The 23980-nt window shown below is 48.9% G+C and overlaps 1 protein-coding gene across 1 annotated transcript in view; it reads left to right on the top strand.

Moving 5' to 3' along the window:
- The first annotated feature begins 11278 nt into the window (after positions 1–11278).
- LOC137437920 (uncharacterized) overlaps positions 11279–23980 on the top strand; it is a 422503-nt gene continuing 409801 nt past the window's right edge. The window contains exon 1 of the mRNA XM_078768646.1: positions 11279–11444. The gene's annotated coding sequence lies outside the window, so the exon portion shown is untranslated. The remainder of the gene's footprint in view (positions 11445–23980) is intronic.

Raw genomic sequence — 23980 nt, 5'->3', positions numbered from 1 at the left:
ACAGCCTTTGGACAAAATAACTGCAGTTAAGCTCTTCTTATAGCCATGAATGAGCTTCCTTCACCTCTCTACTGGCAGTTAGTCCCACTCGTCTTGTGCAAACTACTCCAGTTCTCCCAGATTTGAAGGGTGCCTTCTCCCAACTGCTGTTTTCGGATCTCCCCACAGATGTTCAATGGGATTTAGATCTAGACTCGCTGCTGGCCACTTCAGAACAGTCCAGCGTTTTGTCTTGAACCATTCCTGGGTGCTTTTTGAAGTGTGCTTGGGGTCATTGTCCTGCTACAAGACCCATGAACTTCGACGGAGACCCAGCTTTCTGACACTGGGTTGAACATTGCACTCCAAAATCCTTGGTTGGCTACAGTGCCATGGGCCTTAAACGTCCTGATAACATTGCATACGGTGGACACAGGAACATCAAGGTCTCTGGAGATGTGTACTTGTAGCCTTGAGATTGTCCATGCTTGGCCTCCTCAGACAATTCTCTGGTTTTCTTTCTTTTCTCTATGCTCATTGCGGTACACACAGTGACACAAAACAGCAGAATGGGTCCTTTTAAACATTCAAACTGGTTGAATGAGTGATTTTTATATTGTAGGCACCTGCAACTCACCCCAGGTGAGTTCAATTCCAATGTAAAGGATAATCAACTACGATCCCCACAGATTATCCGATCCCCACAGACAAATAAATGTATAAGACAGGCACGACAAGGAAATGCAATAAATAATGATTTAATGAAAATAATCGCAATATAATAAATTCCTAAATTGAGGGACCCTCCACACGGCAGTTCTACAGTGTTTAAGAAAGCAGTTCTCCCGCACGTGTATTTTTACCTCAGAAAATAAAAATCCATTTAAATTTATCGAGAAAGCGATGTTGCGCCTTGTACACCCCAATGGAAGTTAAATTTGGACCTCGGTACTACAATCGATCCTCCCCCCGAGGAGAGACGCTTATTAAATTTTATATACAAATGCTGAGCGCAATTTGCCCTCAGCGGGTGTTGGACTCGCAACCCTCGAACACAAAATGTCCGCTAGGTTCAAATCCCACTCTCCTGACACCAGTTGTCACATGAATACCCTTGGTGAACACTGTAGGGTAGCACGGAGGGCCAAACGAGCTTTAACTCCAAGGGGTTCAGTTCAAATGGCGGAAAATACGCGTGGGGGAGCAAGAGGGAGAGAGGAAACCAGAACGAAGCCTTACCTGAACGGCTTCCACCTGACGTCTTCACCTGTAATAAATAACTCAAACCAACACAATATTAAAATATCCAAAAATACCGGCTTTATTGAAGAACGCCGGTAACAAATTATATATTTCTATATGGAGCACTCCCGCACACAGAATCAAATACGGACAATGGGAAATATAACGGTAAAAGAAAAACGTGTTATTTAATTGCACTTAGCTCACTCGACCGGTGCGTCTCGTCAGGACTCGTCCAGGCCCCGAGCACGCAGTCTGGACGCGGCTCTGGTGTTGGCGGGAAATCCGCTCGCTCCCACGCTGCTAGGCCTCAGTACGCCCTCGTTCACTAGGCCGCACCCGCTGGCGCGAAATAGGCCTTCCGCGGGAAGCGAACGGCAGGCCTGCAGCCCGCTCTTCCACACCGTGCTCGTCCACCCATCCTCCGCACGGAAAACCGCTGTTCCCGGGCCCCGGCTCTGCCTCCTCACGACCACCAGCAAGATTTCCAAACATGGCCGTTCACGATCGTTTCCTCGGAGCCCGAGAGCAAAATTCCACCGTTTGTATGAGGTTCAGGGCGAGAATGCTCAAGAGCAACCAATATCGATCAGAGCGTTCTGAACTCCCCACGTGTAAGAGCAAGGACAAAAATGTCGGGGACACAGTCTTTTGTTCCTCGGGCTCTGACGTCACCTCAACACGTCTCCGTCCCGAGCCTATCAGCGAGTTTCATCTTACCCGTCCTTTCTGTCAATCAAACCCCGCCCAATCACGGCTCCTCGGGGTGTGGCCTCACAGATCTTTCGCCCCGTGTGCTTCCAAAGTCAGGGTTGTCAGCGGCAGGGCTCGATGCGCCTTGTGCATTAAATATTGCACATATTTTGTGCGGACACACACACACACACACACACACACACACACACACACACACACACACACACACACACACACACACACACAATTAATTGTGCAGTATCGGTTGTTCCTAAACTTAAATATAAATAATTGAAAGGATTGTTGAAAATGAATGCATGACTTCTGGCTAGCTGACGACATACAGGGGATAAATTACCCATAATCCCTGAGCTAATTAGCATACCCCACTCTGATGGGGACGAAGATGCACTTAATCCGAACACACGGACTTATTTACATAAAGGTTTCTACACGACATTCGGAGTATCTACCTATACATTCTACCTGGTTCTAAGGTAATCATTGCCTACCCCCTACAAACGTAACAGTATTCATTGATTTGTCTTATTCTTCGGTATGCTAAACATGACAAACACCGAAAAAAAAAAATATATATATATATATATATATCAGTCACTATGCGACCTTCATATCATCAGTGGAGAGCCGCCAGCAAGGTGTCCCATACAGCTGCTGCTGCACCTTGCTGGGAGCGATAAGCACCGCCTGCCACACGGTAACGTTATCTCTGGTATCCACTCATCATATGGAGTCGACCTGGTTGCGGTTGGGAGTTACTAATAATGGTATCTGTAATCTGGTTCTCCAACCTAATGAGCGGACAACATGACGTCATCGCCATGCATGTCCGCATTGCCTGCAAAGCTCCAGAGGAACCATCTAGCAGTGCGTCATTACGGATTATAAATCCAGATACTGTCACAAGTGCATGCAAAACTCACAGTTACTGACCTGGTTTCGCCCTTGTTGGGGCTTCATCAGGGCAACGCAGTGAGGCTTCCCATACACTTGTAACTCTGTGAACCTTTCAGTTTTTATATCAGTCACTATGCGACCTTCATATCATCAGTGGAGAATATATATATATATATATATATAGTGTTGCGGAGATGAGGACTGTATATTTTTTGATTGTGTGCTGTACTATTATTATTATTGTTTATTCTGCGCCCCCCTACCTCCGGAGCTGTGTAAAGGTGAAAGGGCATCCCATAATTAGTCCACAAGCATACACGTCAGCCAAGTAATAGAACACCCCTGTTGATAGTTATCTCTTATTCTGTGTTTTAGGGTAAGGCTGTGTCTCCCATTAATTGAAGTACTCCATTGCACCAGTGAAAGAGAATAGATCCCCTTTCCTTCCCATCCCCAAAATCCCCATTTCCTATCACATCCCCTTTCGTCATTGCCGAGCCTCGATTGCCCATATTACATCCCCTCTCGTCATTGCTGAGCCCTCGATTCCCAATCATCTCCCCTCCAATAACCGCCATTGACCACGAGGCAGGGTCGGAGAAGAAGGGCGTGACTCCACCTCGTCATAGAGGGGAGGAGGGGCGTACCCGCCCGTCGTCATCGAGGGCGGAGCCCGAGGGTCGCGCGACCAACCAGGGCCGAGGTGAGCACCCCGATGGGCGTGTCCAAAACGCCGGCGGCGTAATCGCTGGAGGCGCTATAAAAGGCGCGAACGGAAGTGAGTAGTGAGTTGGTCTGAGTCGGTTGCCAGAGGGAGTTGGTCGTCAAGAGAGAGTCGTGAAGAGTCAGTCAGTGGAGTCGGTGGTCAGTTGGTTGCGGTGAGGAGTCGGTGGTGAGGAGTGAGTGAACCAAGAAAGAGTTGAGGGTTTGGACCAGACGAGTCGGACAAGGCCTGGCAAAGCACGCGACGTACACAGCAGCCAAAACAGCAGCGTGGGGCCTGGCCTGAACGGCGGCTGCTAAACGCGCCGGTTGTGCTGCGGGACCCCCTTGGACCTCCCTCTCCCTCCAGCCATCCACCTCCTGCCTTTCCACCCTTCTTGTGGACGTGAGTTTGTTCTGTTTGTTCTGTCCTGGGAATAAGTTAAGTCTGTAGATAAGCTAGTATTTGCACTGTGTCACATGCGTCTTATGTGTTGTAAATAAACTTGATTGCTCCTTTTTGCTTATGTGTGTAAATAGTAAATAAATTCAGTAGTATTTCCAACCTTTTTGTCTTCTTCTTCTTCTTCACATCCGTGTCGCCTTTGTCTTTTCCCTATTGACTAGCTGTAGCGCGATTCGGCCAACGTCTGGGTGAATCGGGTGAGTCTGGGATCCTGTTAGGTCGCGGTAATACACCACCGCTCGGTCATCATAACATCTAAACCGCGATCTGTAACAATATATATATATATATATATATATATATCTATATACAGTGATCCCTCGTTTATCGCGGGGGTTACGTTCCAGAACCCCCCGCGATAGACGAAAATCCGCGAAGTAGCGACCATATTTTTATTTTATTATTTATATATATATTAAAGCTTTATGACCCTCCCCACACTCTTATTAACCTTTCCCACACTCTTATTAACCTTTCTCACACTCTTATTAACCTTTCCCATACTCTTATAAACACTTCCTATACTCTTAAACACTTTTTACACTCTTAAACATACGTAATTTTAACAACATATAAAATTCTAATGGGTACTCACGATTGAAGATACTGTAGCAACCCATGGGTTCCCCAAGCAAGACCAGCATCAGAATCTCCTTGCTCCAGCCGGTGACGTCACCGGCGGGGATCCCCGGTGCCAGAGTGGCTGGTCACGTGACCGCCAAAGCGTGCCGCGCGTGCGGGTATAATCAGCTACACCTGTTGATCACGTGACCGCCGAAGCACGCCACGCTTGAGAGGCGTGGCTTTCGGTTTCTGGTTGTGCTTTATAATGCAGCCCGATAAATGGGCTTTTCAGTGTTCCCGAGTTGGTTTTGAGAATAAATATCTTCTCGGACGAGTTTGTGTCTTGCCCGTCATTTCGTCCGTATCAAGCAAGAGCCCCGGCTCTTCAATACTACAACTTGCGTGATGAAGATGATGATGAATTAGCTGTGCAGTACTGATGACGATGAAGGTGATGACGATGATGAATGTACTGCACAGCCAGAAAGAGCATTACAGTTACCCATTACGTGGGTAACTAGCGCAAATGGAAGCTGCCGCATCTGCGTTTTCCATACGCACGACTCTTTGTCTCTTTGTCTACTGTTATACTGTACACTATGTACAGTATTTTATTTCTTGTAATATGTTTTAATTACTGTATTTTTCTTATTTTTTTACGTTTTTTAATTTTTTAGGCTAGTAAATGCTTATTTTACCACAAAAATATTTAAAATAATAGTATATAAAAATACATTTATACCGCAAAATCCCGCGATATAGCGAAAAATCGGCGATATAATTTTACATATACTAGCGAGAAAAACCCGCGATGTACCGAAGCCGCGAAAAGTGAACCGCGATATAGCGAGGGATGACTGTATATATATATATATATATATATATATATATATATATATATATATATATATATATATATATATATATATATATATATATATATATATATATATATATATATATATTGTAACGAATTTGGAAAGTGTAAAGAATGTGAGAACTGGTTTGCTGTGCTTTAACTGGCCCTCGTAGAGTAAATAAGATCGAAAGACGTCCCCCTAGTTAATTCCATGAACCTACAGACAGGCCACGATATATCTTTTTAAATAGCTTATTTCCTTATTCTATGTAGGCTAAATATGTGTTTCCCACTAGATTGACTCTGCATTGCATCAAACGAAATAAGCGTAGGCCCCTCCGATGATCCATGGCAGCTCAAGTGCCAGGGATTCCCCCACTTGAGCTTTGACAGCAACCGTTTATTGCAGTACTGAACTGCTGTGCAACGTGACGGCGCATTACCTGCAGCTGCTGACCGGTTTTCGACATTTGCGGCCATTACGAACAAGGGGAGTGGCTAGAGAAGACGGGTCGCCCCCCTCGTCATATGGGGGAGGAGTAAGTCGGCCCCGCTCATCCAACCCAGAACAAGGGGTTTGGCTAAGAGAGGGCGGAGCGGGAACCCCCGAGAAAGTGCGCGAAGGTTCGGTGAGAAACAAATATAAACCGCCGCGGGACGCACTCCGTCCTCTTGCTCTGACCCCGTCCTCTTGCTCTGACCCCGTCCTCTTGCTCTGACCCCGTCCTCTTACTCTCTGGCCCTGACCCCGTCCTCTTACTCTCTTGCTCTGACCCCGTCCTCTTGCTTGCTGTCGCTCGTTGTTGCTGGGGAGAAGGAAGACGCCTGAACGAGCAGGTGTGACCGAGCCTGCGAGCCATCGTGCGACCAGCTGCGCTGCAGCTAAGGGGACGCAGGCCACGAAAAGGGCGCGCCAGGCAGCAATCCACGCTGGACCCTCCATTGCCTCCCAAAACAACCATCCATCCTCAAGCCATACCTGCCTGCAATTTCCCCCGTGTAAGTGTGAACGTCGTCTGTCTTGAATGTTGTCCTGGGGTTTATAAGTAAACTGCATAGATAAGCTAACGATTCACTGTGTGACTGCTCCTTCCATCCATTGTTTGGGGGAGTCGGGCTAATCGGGGATCCTGTAACGGTCGCGGTTGACCATCCGCTCGGCCCAAAGTAACATCTTGTCTGTGACCCGTAACAATTGGTGTCAGGAGTGGCATACGAGGCCCGAACCAAATTTTTAAAACGTCTAGAAAAAATTTGGTCAAAATTACGAGCTGCCGAAATTTTGTTGTTTTATAAAACCCGAATTTTGAGATCGCGCCATGGACAATCAAGGCGATCGGATGTCGGTGGGGGAGATAGACGGGTTAGGGGTAACCCAGGACTTCGGGGAAGAAAGGGAAGAGGAGAGCAATGAGGTGGTTGAGGGTGTATCAGGTGCACAAAATGGCGGCCTCGCGCACATGGTTATTGTGGCGCCAAATTTAGCCACGCCCGTGACCGTAGCAGCGCCGCCGATGGATTGGGGCCTTTTTATGATCCAAATGAAGGCCCTTATGGATGCTCAGAGTGAGCAAATGAAGGCTCAGAGTGAGCAAATGGGGAACCGAATGGATGCTCAGAGTGAGCAAATAAGGGCTCAGAGTGAGCAATTGGGGGTAATGGGGGCAAAATGGGGGAAATGGGGGGCAAAATGGGAGAAATGGGGGAACGGCTAGAAGCTAAATTTGAGGGGTTAGACAATGGGATAAAAGGGGTGAAACATGGGTTAACGGGGGTGGAAAATAGAATGGCTGCCCAGGAGAATCAGTTAGAGGGGGTGAAAAATGGGTTAATGGGGTTAGAAAATAGGATGGAAGACAAATTGCAGGAAATAGGGGAGCAATCCGCCCGGGAAATCGAACAGATGGGGAACCAGATAGAGGAGGTGAAAATCGGGTTAGAAAGTAAACTGGATGCTCAGAGGGATGAATTGGGACAGATGAGGGTGGCATCTACAAAAGAGATGGAGGAGATGAAAGAGGGGATACGACGAGGTGTAAGTGAGGAGGTTTCGGGGCTACGCGAGGAGGTAAAGCGAGGTGAGAAGCGTATGGAGAAAGAGGTGAGGAATAATACGGCTAGGTTACAGGGGGGCATAGAGGGTCTGACGAAGGGAGTAGAGCAGCTGACAGTAGGACAAAGGGAACTAGCGGACCAAGTGGAAAAGAACACTGCAATCATCGGGGGTTTAAAAGCGACACAAAAGGACATTAAAAATGAATTAATAGCGACACAGAAGGAATGTCAAATGGTACATGAGGGATTGACGAAGAGGTTGGAAGAGGTGACAGAAGTAATAGAGACGAAGGACCGGGAGGTGAGGACGCAAATAGAAACGGTCAAGGTAGCCTTAGAGGACGAACTTGAGGAGACGCACCGGGAAATAAAAGAGGTGAAGCAAAAATTAGAGGAAGTGGAAGAAGAGGTGAGTGAAATTAAGAAGAGACGAACAGAAACTAAGAGAGAAATACAGGAGGAGGTGATGGAATATGTACAAGGTCGGTGCTCAACTCATGATGTGCTGCTCACTAACCAAATAAAGAGGTTGCAGGTGGCGAAAGAGGTGCGGAGACGAGGTGCCAAGGTGAGTGGCGAAATATTCGGCAATGTATATGATGTGAGGAAAGCTTCAGTCGGCTTGGGGATTGGTTTGGATCCGGGTGTTCGTGAAAGGCCGTTGGTGAAGTGTGCGACAGGTCTGGTGTGTGAAAAACGAGGTGTGCGAGAATGTCCGACCATGGGGTGTGTGAGGAAAAGTGCGCGCCAAGGAGTGAGTGTGCTGTCGAGAGTGAGTCGGTCGTAGCGCGTGTGCGAGGGAGCACATGGAAGCGCGGTGTGGCGAGTGTTACGGAGGAAGTAACGAAAGAGTGTGCGCAAGAGGATGCGCGAGAAAGGTGTGTAACGGACAGGTGCATGGGGAAAGAGTGCGCTGTCAAGAGTGAAGGAGAATGCACGCCTGTGGTGAGAGTTACAGAGGATGTAACGAAAGAGTGTGCGCAAGAGGATGCGCGAGAAAGGTGTGTAACGGGCAGGGGCATGAGAAAAGAGTGCGCTGTCGAGAGTAAGGGTGAGTGCGTTGTCAAGAGTGGAGGTGAGAGTAGTGAGAGTGACACGGAGCGTGAGTTGGTTGTGACAGGGGAGCGAGGATGTACACCTGGAATGGAAGGAAGCACACCTGGAGTGGTAGAGCGTGTGTGGGAATGCACACTTGAGTTGGTAGTGAGGCACGTGGTTGGTTGTGCGAGTGAGAGCACACCTGTGATTGTCACAGAGGAGGTGACCGAGGAGGGGGCGCGAAGAGGTGTGTTGGTGAGGTGTGCGAACAACGAATGTGTGCCAAAGTGTTCGGTGGTCAGGTGTGTGACCAAGTCTGTGAGTGGAATGAGTGTACCTGGGTGTGTAAGAGAAGGTGCAATGACCAAGAGCAGGGAGACGGCTGGATGTATGAGCAAGAAAGGGGTAGCGTATGCGTGTAAGCATGCAGGTGAGGCATCGACGGTAACCGGGTTAGCGGTTAGAACGACATTTAGCCGAATCGGGCCCTCGGTGCGCGTCGGGCAGCTTCGCGTGCCGCGAGAACCAGCGGGGATCCGAACCACGGCGGCTTCGAAAGGACCGCCGTACGCGATCCATGCTGGGCCTCGCTTTGAACGGCCGCGTCCGTGCTCCACTAGGCGGAGCAGGCAGCCCGATAGGAAGGGTCGTCATGGCGACCACTTTTTGTTGAGGCATTCCGGCAGGTCGAGATCGGGCCATGGGATGGCGCCGCGCCAAGGTGGTGCGTGGGATCTCGGCACGGGTAAGCCCCTGTCCCTGCACCGAGTGCCGGACGCATCCAGCCGCCGGCGCCAAACAACCGGCATTCATTGCTCGGCTGTACGAAGCCGGGCTGTAGACGTGAATTGGCGCACCGAGAGGATCTAATAAGTAGACGGGTGATGAGGTTAGTGTTTTGGACCCAAAATTAGAAAAAGGCGAAATTTGATGATTGGTACGGTGATTGGCAGATGATTGGCAAAATTTTTGATTGGCTGAAATTTAACGAGCAAAATTTATAGTGAGAGACCCCCGATGTGGTGGGATGGCAAATCCACCATCCCTCACAGAGGGGGGCAAAGGAGCACTAGTTTTATGGGGTTGATGGCAGTGAAAACTAGCCCGGGTGGGTTAGGATATTGTGTGTAGGGACCTAGAAGATGACATTAGGTAACGTTAAGGTTAGTTAGTGACTGATACCTGTAGTGGGGACGCAGGTAGATTAGTGTGGATGATAATGACGTGGTATGTGCTTAGTTTAAAGGGAAGACGGGGAGCACTAAGTTAGCAGGGCAACAGGTAGATGAGATGATGCCGTGTGAGTGTTGGAGGTGTATAGAAGTGTATTATGAACAGGTGTGATTGACCAGGTGTGATTGCACAGGTGTGCAACTGAACAGGTGTGTGGAGCAGTGTTTGAGTGATGGTGATGGTGATGTGTGTTGTGTTGACCAAATGGTCCAGGGAGAAGGAGGGTGCAGGTGGCACCAGGTGTGAGTGCACAGGTGTGCAACAACAGGTATGGAGAATGGTTGTGTGGAATACATGGGGTATGGGATATATGGCGTATTGGGATGGATGGTCGTGGAGTGAGTATGGTGGAAACTGTGGAGTGGAGTGGATGGTGCGAAGGTGTGAATGGGGGAAGGATGGACCCCCATCACGAATACCCGGGGCGGGTAGTGTAAGTGTTAGGTAGAGGGTATAGGTAAATTGTGGTTGGATATTGGCATCTGTGGTGCGGGTGAGAGAATGGTATTTGGATGGGTGCATTAGTGTTGTGGAAATGGCTGGGCGTGTAGCCTGTTAGTGTGTGTAGTTGATTTGGGCACTCCACCACTGTAAGGATGTCGGCCAGGTGAGGCCGCAGGTGGGCTCTGGGAGCCGGTAGTTGTGGATGGGGCCCGAGGATCCGGAGGACGGACCCGGGTAGCCCAGTGCCAGAGGGCACCAGAGGGGTGACAGAGCCAGGAGGGGCCTTCCCCAGTTAGATAGGTTAGGGTGAGGAGCAGGTAAGCTCGGGAGGCAACTGCAGTGGTGGAGGTGTGCAGGTGGGTAGACCTGCTGGGAGAGCTACACGTCACAGCCCAGAAATTGTACAAGGGCACCGGGAGATGAATCGGGGGAGTGAGACCCCAAATTGAGCAGCACCACAGTTTGGTCAATGGGAATTGGTTATTAGAACCCATAGTGTAAGTGGCCAATGGATTGGCAGGGAAAGACCCCGGGTAGTGTAAAGTGTGTTAATGTCATTTAGAGGATAGTTAGGATTGGAGTCTCCTCGCACCATCTGCATCCACTCACCTGAGATGAGGTAACTCCACACCATGCCATGTTTTATTATTTTTCATTAATGCAAATGTTTTGGATTGTGAGACGCATCATGACGTGGGTGTGACATTGTGCGTAATTCCATCTCCCCCTCCTTATGAGGATTGATGATGAATTGGTGATGGCAAATTTTGGATAAGGGGATTGGAGACGAATTTGGTGTAGAAGGGAAAGATGGGGAAGACAAGACGTAGTGACGAATTTGTAAAGGTGTAAATTGTTGTAAATATGGGGTAAGGGCAAGGGTAGTGTAGGTGACGGGGGGTGACGTATGGTAGGGACGAGTTTTTCTCACTTCGCTCTCCGTACGCACTTCACCCTGCATTGCCTTTATTGACGTGTACCCTTGTGACCTTACCCCTCGCTCATTTGTCTTCCCCCCTTTTGTCTCCCACTTGAGGACCTGTGCGCCATTGGGCGCCGAGGGGAGCATGCGTGAGATGGCCATTGTGCGCACGAGATTCTCAGAACCAGCATGCATTGCGTTGATGTACCACTTTATGGACCGCTGTTCTGCGGCCAAGTACCACTTGATGGACCCCAGGTTCTGGGGCAGGGCACCTCTGTTGGAGACCGGCCATAGTGGCCAGGGAATGTTGCTTGCGGACCTCGGTAAGGTGGCACCTATGCCAAACAGGTGGACCACCCTTAGTTGGCCCCTGGGGCCCTAAATAAAAATGAACACAAGTTGTGCTTTTTATTATTTCCAAGTAGGCCGCATGAAGCCAGAAGACGTCGGGAAGAACATCGGCCCAGCAGAAAAAGAGAAGACCACCACCAGTTGTTTTGTTGTGTTTATTATGAACAGTGGTGACTGTGCACCGAGTGGTGCTTTTGGTGCTTTGTGGTGCTTTTGGTGCTTTTGGGTGCTTTGGTGGTATTGGTACTGGTGCATCGATGCAATGCGTGCTGTCTCCTCCCTCCCAACAGGAATTTCTTTTTCTTGTTCCCTAAAAAAGAAAAGAAAAAAAAAACACAGGTCCTGGGTTGCGTTGTAAATAAGAAATAACGTGACTGTAAATAATGCTCCCCACCGTAAATGTATAGTTTGAGAACAATTCCGTAATTCAGTTAGCTGTGGGCTTGGGTCTGTTAGACAAGGTGCAATGCAATAGGGGGACATACTTATTTGTGTTTTAAAATCGTCACACTCAGGGTCAGGTTAAAAGTAGAGGGAACTACACCTACGTGTCACACTAAATTAAAGTTGTAGGCCCGGGAACGGCCCTGAAGAAAGGAGGGTGCAGTGTAACGAATTTCGAAAGTGTAAAGAATGTGAGAACTGGTTTGCTGTGCTTTAACTGGTCCTCGTAGAGTAAATAAGATCGAAAGACATCCCCCTAGTTAATTCCATGAACCTACAGACAGGCCACGATATATCTTTTTAAATAGCTTATTTCCTTATTCTATGTAGCCTAAATATGTGTTTCCCACTAGATTGACTCTGCATTGCATCAAACGAAATAAGTGTAGGCCCCTCCGATGATCCATGGCAGCTCAAGTGCCAGGGATTCCCCCACTTGAGCTTTTACAGCAACCGTTTATTGCAGTACTGAACTGCTGTGCAACTTGACGGCGCATTACCTGCAGCTGCTGACCGGTTTTCGACATTTGCGGCCATTACGAACAAGGGGAGTGGCTAGAGAAGACGGGTCGCCCCCCTCGTCATAGGGGGGAGGAGTAAGTCGGCCCCGCTCATCCAACCCAGAACAAGGGGTTTGGCTAAGAGAGGGCGGAGCGGGAACCCCCGAGAAAGTGCGCGAAGGTTCGGTGAGAAACCAATATAAACCGCCGCGGGACGCACTCCGTCCTCTTGCTCTGACCCCGTCCTCTTGCTCTGACCCCGTCCTCTTGCTCTGACCCCGTCCTCTTACTCTCTGGCCCTGACCCCGTCCTCTTACTCTCTTGCTCTGACCCCGTCCTCTTGCTTGCTGTCGCTCGTTGTTGCTGGGGAGAAGGAAGACGCCTGAACGAGCAGGTGTGACCGAACCTGCGAGCCATCGTGCGACCAGCTGCGCTGCAGCTAAGGGGACGCAGGCCACGAAAAGGGCGCGCCAGGCAGCAATCCACGCTGGACCCTCCATTGCCTCCCAAAACAACTATCCATCCTCAAGCCATACCTGCCTGCAATTTCCCCCATGTAAGTGTGAACGTCGTCTGTCTTGAATGTTGTCCTGGGGTTTATAAGTAAACTGCATAGATAAGCTAACGATTCACTGTGTGACTGCTCCTTCCATCCATTGCTTGTAAATAACTTGATCGCTCCTTCTTTTTGCTTGTGTGTATAATAAATCCTGTTATTCCTCCGTACTCTGTCTTCTTCTCTCTTCCTTCTCTTTCGGTCGCTTTAGAGGTTTCCAAATTGAATACCTGTGGCACGATTTGGTCAACGTTTGGGGGAGTCGGGCTAATCGGGGATCCTGTAACGGTCGCGGTTGACCATCCGCTCGGCCCAAAGTAACATCTTGTCCGCGACCCGTAACAATATATATATATATATATATATATATATATATACAGTATATATATATATATATATATATATATATATTGTTACAGACGCGGTGGTGGATGTTATTTACCGAGCGGTTTGGTATGACCACGTCTGCACAAGTTACCCGATTATACCCGAACGTTGACTAATCGCGCTACGCTAGATCAATGAAGGAAAAGACACACGGCTGGGATTAAAATGACACGACACCAGGGATACGGTTCTCAAGACCTCCGGAGGAGATTATATTAAGGCGGAAGGTTAGATTACAACTACAAGAGGGACATCATAGAAAGACAGGCACTTAGACACACTTATATTAACCCCAACAGACGACAGATAAACGGGACAAAAGGCTGACTCACACGGGGATTGATGGCAAGGAAAGCGGGTATTCGATGGCCAGCACAAGGTGCACCTTGTGCTCAGGGACAGGATAGCGCGGCCCAAAAGATGCAGGAGGTCTCTCAGCGCTCGGAGGTGGCTCTCTTGTCTTCTCAAGGCTCAAGCTCGGGGCGCATCTGACCTCACATCCGGTAAGTCGCTGCGTATATCCGGCGGGGAGTGACACGCCCTCGGCTCGTTAGCTCCGCCCCAGATGGAATCGGCTCGTTGCTTCTCATTGGGTGCATGCGGGGGGGTTACCGGCTCCGCCCTTGACGAGGGGCTGACAGGGAGCCCCTTCGTGGTAACCCCGTGGAGCGCATGGTCATGGCGGCTAACCGAGCTGGTGGGAGGACGCACACTCCCCCCGCGCGCCGTGGTTGTAGTTGTTGTTGTAGCTGTAGTTGTTGTTGTTGTTGTTGTTTGGGGAAGAAGATGGAAGGAGGTATGGGAAGGTCCTAAACTCACTACTGGTGCCATATAATCACATTCTGGTGCAACGAAGAGTCAGAATTAATGGAAAGGAGTCCTTAACTGACATAGACTAAGAATAACTAGCAAGATGTCCGAAAGTTGTCTACGTGAGATGCGGTGGACCTGGGCACGACATTTAATGGGGGAAAAAGGGGAAGGTCGGTTCTACAGAATGTTGTTTACAGACAATGGGACTAGGGAATGGGGGATTGGGGATAGTTGGGGAGTATTGGGGAAATAGGGGAATATTTACAAGCGGATATGGAGGCCAAATTCCATATTCGCAACATTGCACCCTTCTCTACCCTCGGGGCGTCCCGACCCGATAAATTTTTACCTACTTTAGTGTGGTACGCAATGTAGTTCCCTCTACTATTAACTCTACCCTGAGTGCGACAGTTTTACAGATATTCACAAATGAGTAAATATGTCCCCCTGCGACGTTGCACCCTTCTCCTCACAGAAACACACCCACAGGATAACCGAATCCGGAAAGAATCCTCAAACTAAACATACAGCCGGTAGGGAGCATTATTTACAAGACTACGCTGATATTTACACTACGATCCAGGACCTGTTTTTGGAGGAACACATGCAGATGTTATGCATAGAGAGAGCACGCATGCCAGCATCGATACACCAACCCACGAGTGCTCTGTGGCCTACGGCCTTTAATAATGTGCAGAGCACCCCTTCCCAGCACGAAAAGCACCACCCCCTCATGTACAGTCAGCACCATCCGGTGCACCAATAAAGTGTCTATGAATCATTGTGTGGTGTCGCAGCCGGCCGATGTTCTGCCGCTGGTCTTGCCTTCGTGTGGTGCACTTGGCCTTCTTACTTGTTTCAAAAATAAAGAAAGGCGCCAACCGCGTCCATTTCTCTATTGTGGCCGTCAGGGGGCCAACTGTTAGTGGTTCACCTTGTATGGCATCGGTGCCACGTTGACCCATAGGTCCATCCACGGGTGGTGCTTGGCCGCATAAGAACTGCGGTCCATGGTGGGTGGCCACAAACATTGCGGTCCATATGGTGTATCGATCCAGGCAGCAAGCAGCGAAAGTGCAGGCCCACAACTGCGTAGCCAGTACCTCTCTCTCCTCCCTCTCTGCCCCCAAAGCCAGATCCTCGGAGGTGGGAGACAAAAGAAGCAGACAAGTGAGTAAGGTGGTAAGGGCGCAAAAGTGCACGCAATACAAGATGATGCACACTGGGGGCACACGGGAACCAGGTGAGACAGGTACGTTCCTATCGTACGCCCCCCCCCCCCCCCACCAGGTAACCTACATGGCCCCTCCCTTACCCCTTACTGTATCCACAAAACACAACACTACCCATAAACATCTACTTTACAAATCAACAAACATCCCTACTGTCTTCCCCGTTCCTCCCATAAACCAAATTCGTCTTCTCTCCCTCCTAACCAATCAAATTTGCCATTTTCAACTCTCATCAAAATTTGCCATTTTCAACTCAACATCAATAATTTGCCATCACCAATTCATCATCAGTCCCTCCTAAGGAGGGAGAGATGGAATCACCCCAATGTCTCATCCACGTCGTGATGCGTCTCACAAATCCTCACAGCAATCCTTACTTCTGCAACACAAACAAAGAAAACACAGGTGTGGAGTCATCATCATCACCACAGGTAAGTGGCTGCGCATGGTGCGACAGGTTCATCAATCCTAACTATTTCCTAAGTGACTTTACAACTTTACACTACCCGGGGTCTTCCTCCGGCCAAACCATTGGCCCTCTTACACTATGGGTTCTAAAAACCAATTCCCATTGGCCAAACTGTGGTGCTTTTCAATTTGGGGTCTCACTCCCCCGATTCATCTCCCGGTGCCCTCGCACAATTTCTGGGCTGTGGCGTGTACCTCTCCCAGTGGGTCTACCCACCTGCACACCTCCACCACTGCAGTTGCCTCCGAGCTTACCTGCTCCTTACCCTAACCTAACTACCTGGGGAAGGCCCTCTGGCGCTCTCCCCACTCGGTGCCCTCTCTGGCACTGGGCTGCCCGATCCACACCCGGGATCCTCAGGCACCCACTCACAACTACCGGCTCCCAGAGCCCACCTGCGGCCTCACCTGGCCGACATCCTCACAGTGGTGGAGTGCCCAACCAACTACACACACTAACAGGCTACACGCCCAGCCATTTCCACAACACTAATGCACCCATTCACAATACCATTCTGTCACCCGCACCACAGATGCCAATATCCAACCACAATTTACCTGTACCCTCGACCTAACACTTACACTACCCGCCCCGGGTACTCGTGAAAAGGGTCCACTCTTCCCCCATCCACACCTTCGCACCATGCACACCACTCCGTACCACTTACTCCAACTCTCTCCACACACCTGTACTTGCACACCTGTGCTCTCACACCTGGTGCCACCTGCACCCTTCTCTCCCCAAGCGCATTCGCGCTGATCCACAACACTCACTACTCATACACTGCTCCACACACCTGTCCAGTTGCACACCTGTGCAATCACACCTGTTCAATTCTCACACACACGGCATCATCTCAGCTAACTACTCCCTTCTGAAACTTGCGCTTCCCAGTCGTCCCTTTAAACTATTGCGCTCCCTCGTCATTATCATCCACACTAATCTACCTGCGTCCCCACTACAGGTATCAGTCACTAACTAAACTTAACGTTACCTAATGTCATCTTTCTAGATCCCTACAATATAACCTAACCCACCCGGGCTAGTTTTCACTGCCATACACCCCATAATCTAGTGCTCCTTTGCCCCCACTTGGGCAGGGTGGCAGGGATGCCACTCTTACCCACCGGGCACATCGCTCCTACCAATTTTGCACATCAAATTTCAACAAATTAAAAATTTGCCAATCACTACCCATCATCTGCCAATCACTACTGCCAATCCCTTGCCAATCATCAAATTTTGTTTTTCTCCAATTTTGGGTCCAAAACACTAACCTCATCACCCAGTCTACTCAATAATGCCTCTCGGTGCGCCAATTCCTGTCCAAAGCCCGGCTTCGTAAAGCCAAGCAATGGATGCTGGTTGTTTTGTGCCGGCGGCAGGATGCGTCCGGCACTCGGTGCAGGGACGGGGGCTTACCCGTGCCGAGATCCCACGCACCACCTCGGCGTGGAGCCATCCAATGCCCCGATCTCGACCTGCCGGCACGTCTCACCAAAAAGTGGTCGCCATGACGACCCTTTCTATCGGGCTGCCAGCTCCGCCTAGTGGAGCACGGACGCGGCCGTTCAAAGCGAGGCCCAGCACGCACCGAGGGCCCGCTTCGGCTAAAAGTCGCTCTAACCTCTAACCCGTTTAACGTCGATGCTTCACCTGCATGCTTACACCCCGCAGCCCGTTCCTTGCTCACACATCCAGCCGTGCCCATGCTCCTCGTACCTTTCCTTACACACCCAGGTACCCTCATTCCACTCACAGCCTTGGTCACACACCTGACCACCGAACACTGTGGCACACATTCGTTGCTCGCACACCTCACCAATACACCGCTTCGCGCCCCCTCCTCGGTCACCTCCTCTGTGACAATCACAGGTGTGCCCTCATTCGCACACCCAACCATGTGCCTCACCACCAACTCCAGCGTGCATTCCCACTCACGCTCTACCATTCCAGGTGTGCATCCTTCCATCCCAGGTGTACATCCTCGCTCACCTGTCACAACCAACTCACTCTCCTTGTCACTCTCACTACTCTCACCTCCATTCTTGCCAGCGCACTCACCCTTACTCTTGACAGCGCACTCTTTCCCCATGCACTTGTCCGTCACACACCTTTCTCGCGCACACTCTCCCGTTACCCCCTCTGTAACACTCACCACAGGTGGACACTCTTCCTTACTTCTGACAGCGCACTCTTTCCTCATGCACCCGTCCGTCACACACCTTTCTCGCGCACACCTTTCTCGCGCACACTCTCCCGTCACACCCTCTGTAACACTTACCACACCGCGCTTCCATGTGCTCCCTCGCACACACGCTACGACCGACTCACTCTCGCCAGCACCCTCACTCCTTGGCACGCACTTTTTCCTCACACACCCCAGAGTCGGACTTTCTCGCACACCTCCTCTTTCGCACACCAGACCTGTCGCACACTTCACCAACGGCCTCTCACGAACACCCGGGTCTATCTCGACCCCCAAGCTTCTTAAATCCCCTGGCGCATCATACGCACGACCATATTGGTCACCACTTACACCGGGTCCTCTTCCTCTTCGCTTCTCCTCCATCACCTGCGAATCCCTCATCCGGTTAATGAGCACATCATCACGATCCAAACACAGACTTTGGACCAATTCTTTTATCTCCTCTTTTATCTCTTTGTTATCCCCTCTCCGTCGCTTCTTAATTTCGCTCACCCCTTCTTCCACTTCTTCTAATTTCTGCTTCACCTCTTTTATTCCCCGGTACGTCTCCTCTAGCTCGTCCTCCAAGGCTACCTTGACCGTTTCCATGTGCGTCCTCACCTGCCGGTCCGTCGTCTCCATTACCTCTATCACCTCGTCCAGCCTCGTTGTCAGTCCCTCACGTACCATCTGACATTCCCTCTTCGTCGCTACCAAGTCATCTTTTAATTCTTTCTGTGTCGCTTTTAAACCTCCTAATACCGCAGTGTTCCTTTGAACCTGCTCCACTAACTCCGTCTGTCCCACCGTCAGCTGCTCCACCTCCTGCGTCAGGACCTCTATGCCCCCTTGTAACTTTACAGTCCCCTTTCTCACCTCCTTCTCCATGTGCTCCTTACAGTGCCTCACCTCCTCGCGCACTCCTCCGACCTCCTCACTCACTCCTCCTCTGATCTCCTCTCCCATCACTTGCATCTCCTGCCCAGATGCCACCCTCATCTGCTCCATTTCCTCCCTGTGAGCATCCAGTTTAGTTTCTACCCCCATTCTGACCCCCTCTATCTGCTGCCCCATTTGGTTAACTTCCCTTTCCGCTTGGTCCCTCATGTCCCTCAATTTGCCTTCCATACTGTTTTCTAACCCCTCTAACCCATTTTTCACTCCCTCTATCTGATTCTCCTGGGCAGCCATTCTATTTTCTACCCCCATTAACCCATTTCTCACCTCCTTTATCCCGTTGTCTAACCCCTCAAAATTTTTGTCTACCTTCTCACCAGTACCCCTCGCTTCGTCCCTCATTACCCCCATTTGGTTTCCCAACCGCTCACTATCAGCCCTCATTCCCATCATTATTCTGCTTTCCATTTCTTCATTATTCTTGTCCATAAGGGCCTTCATTTGCATAAAAAACAAGTTCAAATCCACCGGGGGCGCTGCCACGGTCGCGGGCGCGGTGACCAGCGAGGCGCCATTTTGTGCGTTTGCTACCCTCGCTGCTTCGCTCTCCTCGCGTCCCTCAATTTGGTCCTGGACCGACCCTGCCTCACTCTCCACTACCGGACCCCAGCTGTCTTGGTCTGCCATAGCGCGACTTTCAAAATTCGGGTTTTTATTTCCGTATAACAAAATCAAATTTCGCCGTTATAATTTCGCGTGGGAAACGCGCTCCGAATTGATTCTACTACAAATTTGGGCCTAATAAATTTAGTCCCGGGTTCGAATTCCACTCCTCGACACCAATTGTTACAGACGCGGTGGTGGATGTTATTTACCGAGCGGTTTGGTATGACCACGTCTGCACAAGTTACCCGATTATACCCGAACGTTGACTAATCGCGCTACGCTAGATCAATGAAGGAAAAGACACACGGCTGGGATTAAAATGACACGACACCAGGGATACGGTTCTCAAGACCTCCGGAGGAGATTATATTAAGGCGGAAGGTTAGATTACAACTACAAGAGGGACATCATAGAAAGACAGGCACTTAGACACACTTATATTAACCCCAACAGACGACAGATAAACGGGACAAAAGGCTGACTCACACGGGGATTGATGGCAAGGAAAGCGGGTATTCGATGGCCAGCACAAGGTGCACCTTGTGCTCAGGGACAGGATAGCGCGGCCCAAAAGATGCAGGAGGTCTCTCAGCGCTCGGAGGTGGCTCTCTTGTCTTCTCAAGGCTCAAGCTCGGGGCGCATCTGACCTCACATCCGGTAAGTCGCTGCGTATATCCGGCGGGGAGTGACACGCCCTCGGCTCGTTAGCTCCGCCCCAGATGGAATCGGCTCGTTGCTTCTCATTGGGTGCATGCGGGGGGGTTACCGGCTCCGCGCTTGACGAGGGGCTGACAGGGAGCCCCTTCGTGGTAACCCCGTGGAGCGCATGGTCATGGCGGCTAACCGAGCTGGTGGGAGGACGCACACTCCCCCCGCGCGCCGTGGTTGTAGTTGTTGTTGTAGCTGTAGTTGTTGTTGTTGTTGTTTGGGGAAGAAGATGGAAGGAGGTATGGGAAGGTCCTAAACTCACTACTGGTGCCATATAATCACATTCTGGTGCAACGAAGAGTCAGAATTAATGGAAAGGAGTCCTTAACTGACATAGACTAAGAATAACTAGCAAGATGTCCGAAAGTTGTCTACGTGAGATGCGGTGGACCTGGGCACGACATTTAATGGGGGAAAAAGGGGAAGGTCGGTTCTACAGAATGTTGTTTACAGACAATGGGACTAGGGAATGGGGGATTGGGGATAGTTGGGGAGTATTGGGGAAATAGGGGAATATTTACAAGCGGATATGGAGGCCAAATTCCATATTCGCAACAATATATATATATATATATATATACAGTATATATATATATATATATACTGTATATATATATATATGTATATATATATATATATATATATGTATATATATATATATATATATGTATATATATATATATATATATATATGTATATATATATATATATGTATATATATATATATATGTATATGTATATATATATGTATATGTATATATATGTATATATATATATATATGTATATATATATATATATATATATATATATATATATATATATATATACTCATGATTTTAAGTGACCTTGACCTTTTGACTTCAAAAGTAAAAGGCTTCAGTGACACAATGTGCAAATCCTGCTCAAATTTCAAGTCAATCAGATGAAAATCGACGATTTTATGCAACCTTGGCCTTTGATATTTTGATTTAAAAAACAAAAACAATCGACTTCTAGCTTTTGATTGGTGAAGCAAGTATTTTGATTGATGAATTAAAAAAAAAAATTCAGGTCAATTGGATGAAAAATGAGGATTTTATGTGACTTTGACCTTTTAACCAAAATATTGATTTGTCTTCTCCATATTCTCATGATAAAGCTTTGTTGAGAATGTGATCACAAAAGCTCAAATAGTAAAAAAAATTTTTTTACGACACACACACACACACACACACACACACACACACACACACACACATACACACACACACACACACACACACACACACACACACACACACACACACACCTTAAAAGGTGGTATGGAGTCCTCCCAGGTCTCAAAGTGTACAGTAACGGCTAGATGTTACAAGTTAAAAGAAACTAAAGAATTAATTACATGTAAAACCTCAAATATAGTTTACCTATTGACCTGTAGCAAATGTGCGATGCAATATGTTGGTGCATTGATGGGTTGACTGACTGCCTGGACGCAACTGAGGTTGTGGATCTACTGATGTACCATCTATGATGTGGATCCATGATCGAGGTTGTGGATCCATGATCGAGGTTGTGGATCCGCCGTTTGGAGAGGTCCTGGGCTGAAAGGATCGAAACCTCGAGGAAGAACGGTGCCCAGCTGATGATCCGTGCAGTCGGGAAACGAGTCAATTTCTTACAGGTTAACGTTCTTGCTTTAGGTGGAGAAACTATGTTTGAGGTTTACAATTTAAATAAAGTTGAATATGGGATGTTGTGAAATTAACATCATTTACAACAATCCTTTAAATTATTTATATTTAAGTTTAGGAACAACCGATACTGTACAATTAATTGTGTGTGTGTGTGTGTGTGTGTGTGTGTGTGTGTGTGTGTGTGTGTGTGTGTGTGTGTGTGTGTGTGTGTGTGTGTGTGTGTGTGTGTGTGTGTGTGTGTGTGTCCGCACAAAATATGTGCAATATTTAATGCACAAGGCGTATTTTGTTTTATTTTTTTTCTATACAGAATCGAGGCTCGTGTAAGAGCTAACACATTGAACATGAAAACATGCACAGACACATAAAACATACAATGAGCGGGAGACAAGAGGGGGAGGGAAGAACACAAGCACAACAGAACAGAACAGGGACGTCGGTAGATCTGTGGTAGGGGGAGGGCTGTAGGAGGAGGGAGGGGTACACAGTATAAAGCAAATAAACACTACTAGGAATTTCAGGAAAGAAGTTGGGAATTGAAAGAGGTGGATTTGGGGTGTTTTAACGGGGGGAGAAAAGATCAATATTTTGGATGGGGGAAGCTAGGAGATGGTGGTGAACAGCTGTTTTAAAGAACTGGAGGGAGGAGTGAGATTGAAGAGAGTGGGAATTTGTTCCAGAGGCGGGAGAAAAGAGGAATGAAAGGGTGAACGTGAGCAGAGAGTCTTAATTTTGGCAGTTTCACAAGAAGTGGGTTGCTGGCAGATCTTATGCGTCCTGAAGGAATATTTGGGGGACAGCGCACAGACAGAGCTGGGGGGAGCTACGCCGGAGAGGAGTCTGTATAAGACAGAAAGACCACCTTCCTGCCTGCGGTGAGTGAGTGAAAGGCCCTCAGAATCAGCTTCATCGTGGGAGATTCCATTGATTCTCAAAGCTTTGGTTTCTACAGCGTGAAGCTGAGCTAGGTGTGAGGCAGGAGCACCAGCCCAGAGGGAAGAGCAGTATTCCATTGAGCTGCGGATTAAAGCTTTGCATGTGGTGAGGAACTCAGGTGTGCCAAGGAAGGACTTTGCACGATGGAGGATGCCCAGTCGGCGACTGGCTTTGGAGGCCAGTTTGGAAATGTGGTTTTCCCAGGAAAGATCATGGCAGAACACTGTCTTGAGGAACTCCAGCCTGGACAGGAAGGGGAGATGAGAGAATTCCATTCAGGGCCACACGTTGACTGCAACCAGAGAAGACGTCGGCAAGCCATGTGTGGTTTCCATGTATACCATAGGAGGAGAGTTTGGTGAGCAGGGCAGGGTGCCAGACCGTATCGAAGGCACGAGATATGTATGACAGCTGTGATTTCCTGTTTGGCATTGAGGACCTCCATCCATTGTTGAGACAGCAGAAGCAGCATGTCCAGAGTAGAGTGACTTGGTCTGAATCCAAAATGATGATCAAAGATCAAGCCATTGGAGAAGAAGAAGGATTTGATATCAGAACCGATGATTGATTCCATGACCTTGCTGATTATTGAGAGCAGGCTGATTGGTCTGTAGTTGCAAGGATCTGTTTTTGCACATTTTTTGTGTAAGGCGGTAATGTTGGCTGATTTCCAAGCTGATGGCAGATGACCTTGAGCAAAAGAGAGTGTGAAGAGAACAGAGAGAGGGTGTGAAAGCGGCAGAGCAGGATTTTAGGACCGGTGGGCTGATGCCGTCTGGTACAGGTGCCGAATCTGAGTTGAGGTTTGACAGAAACTTCTCCACCTTGTCCGGAGAGGACACAATGTCCAGGAGCAGCTGGGTTCGACTGGGTAAGGTGGGTACAGAGAGAGAGACGGGTTTGGGACACAATATATTGAGGCAAACACAGAGTTGAGGCATTCGGCTTTGTCACGTGTGGTGTCACCTGTGTAGCCGTTTGAGGTAAGGGAGGGGATGGATGGGGAACAAGCACCAGAAACAGATTTGACCAGATACC

Source organism: Myxine glutinosa, assembly GCF_964187855.1.
Source record: "Myxine glutinosa chromosome 12 unlocalized genomic scaffold, kmMyxGlut1.1 SUPER_12_unloc_2, whole genome shotgun sequence".
In the NCBI taxonomy this organism is placed as follows: Eukaryota; Metazoa; Chordata; class Myxini; order Myxiniformes; family Myxinidae; genus Myxine; species Myxine glutinosa.
This window is presented reverse-complemented; position numbering and strand designations above follow the sequence as displayed.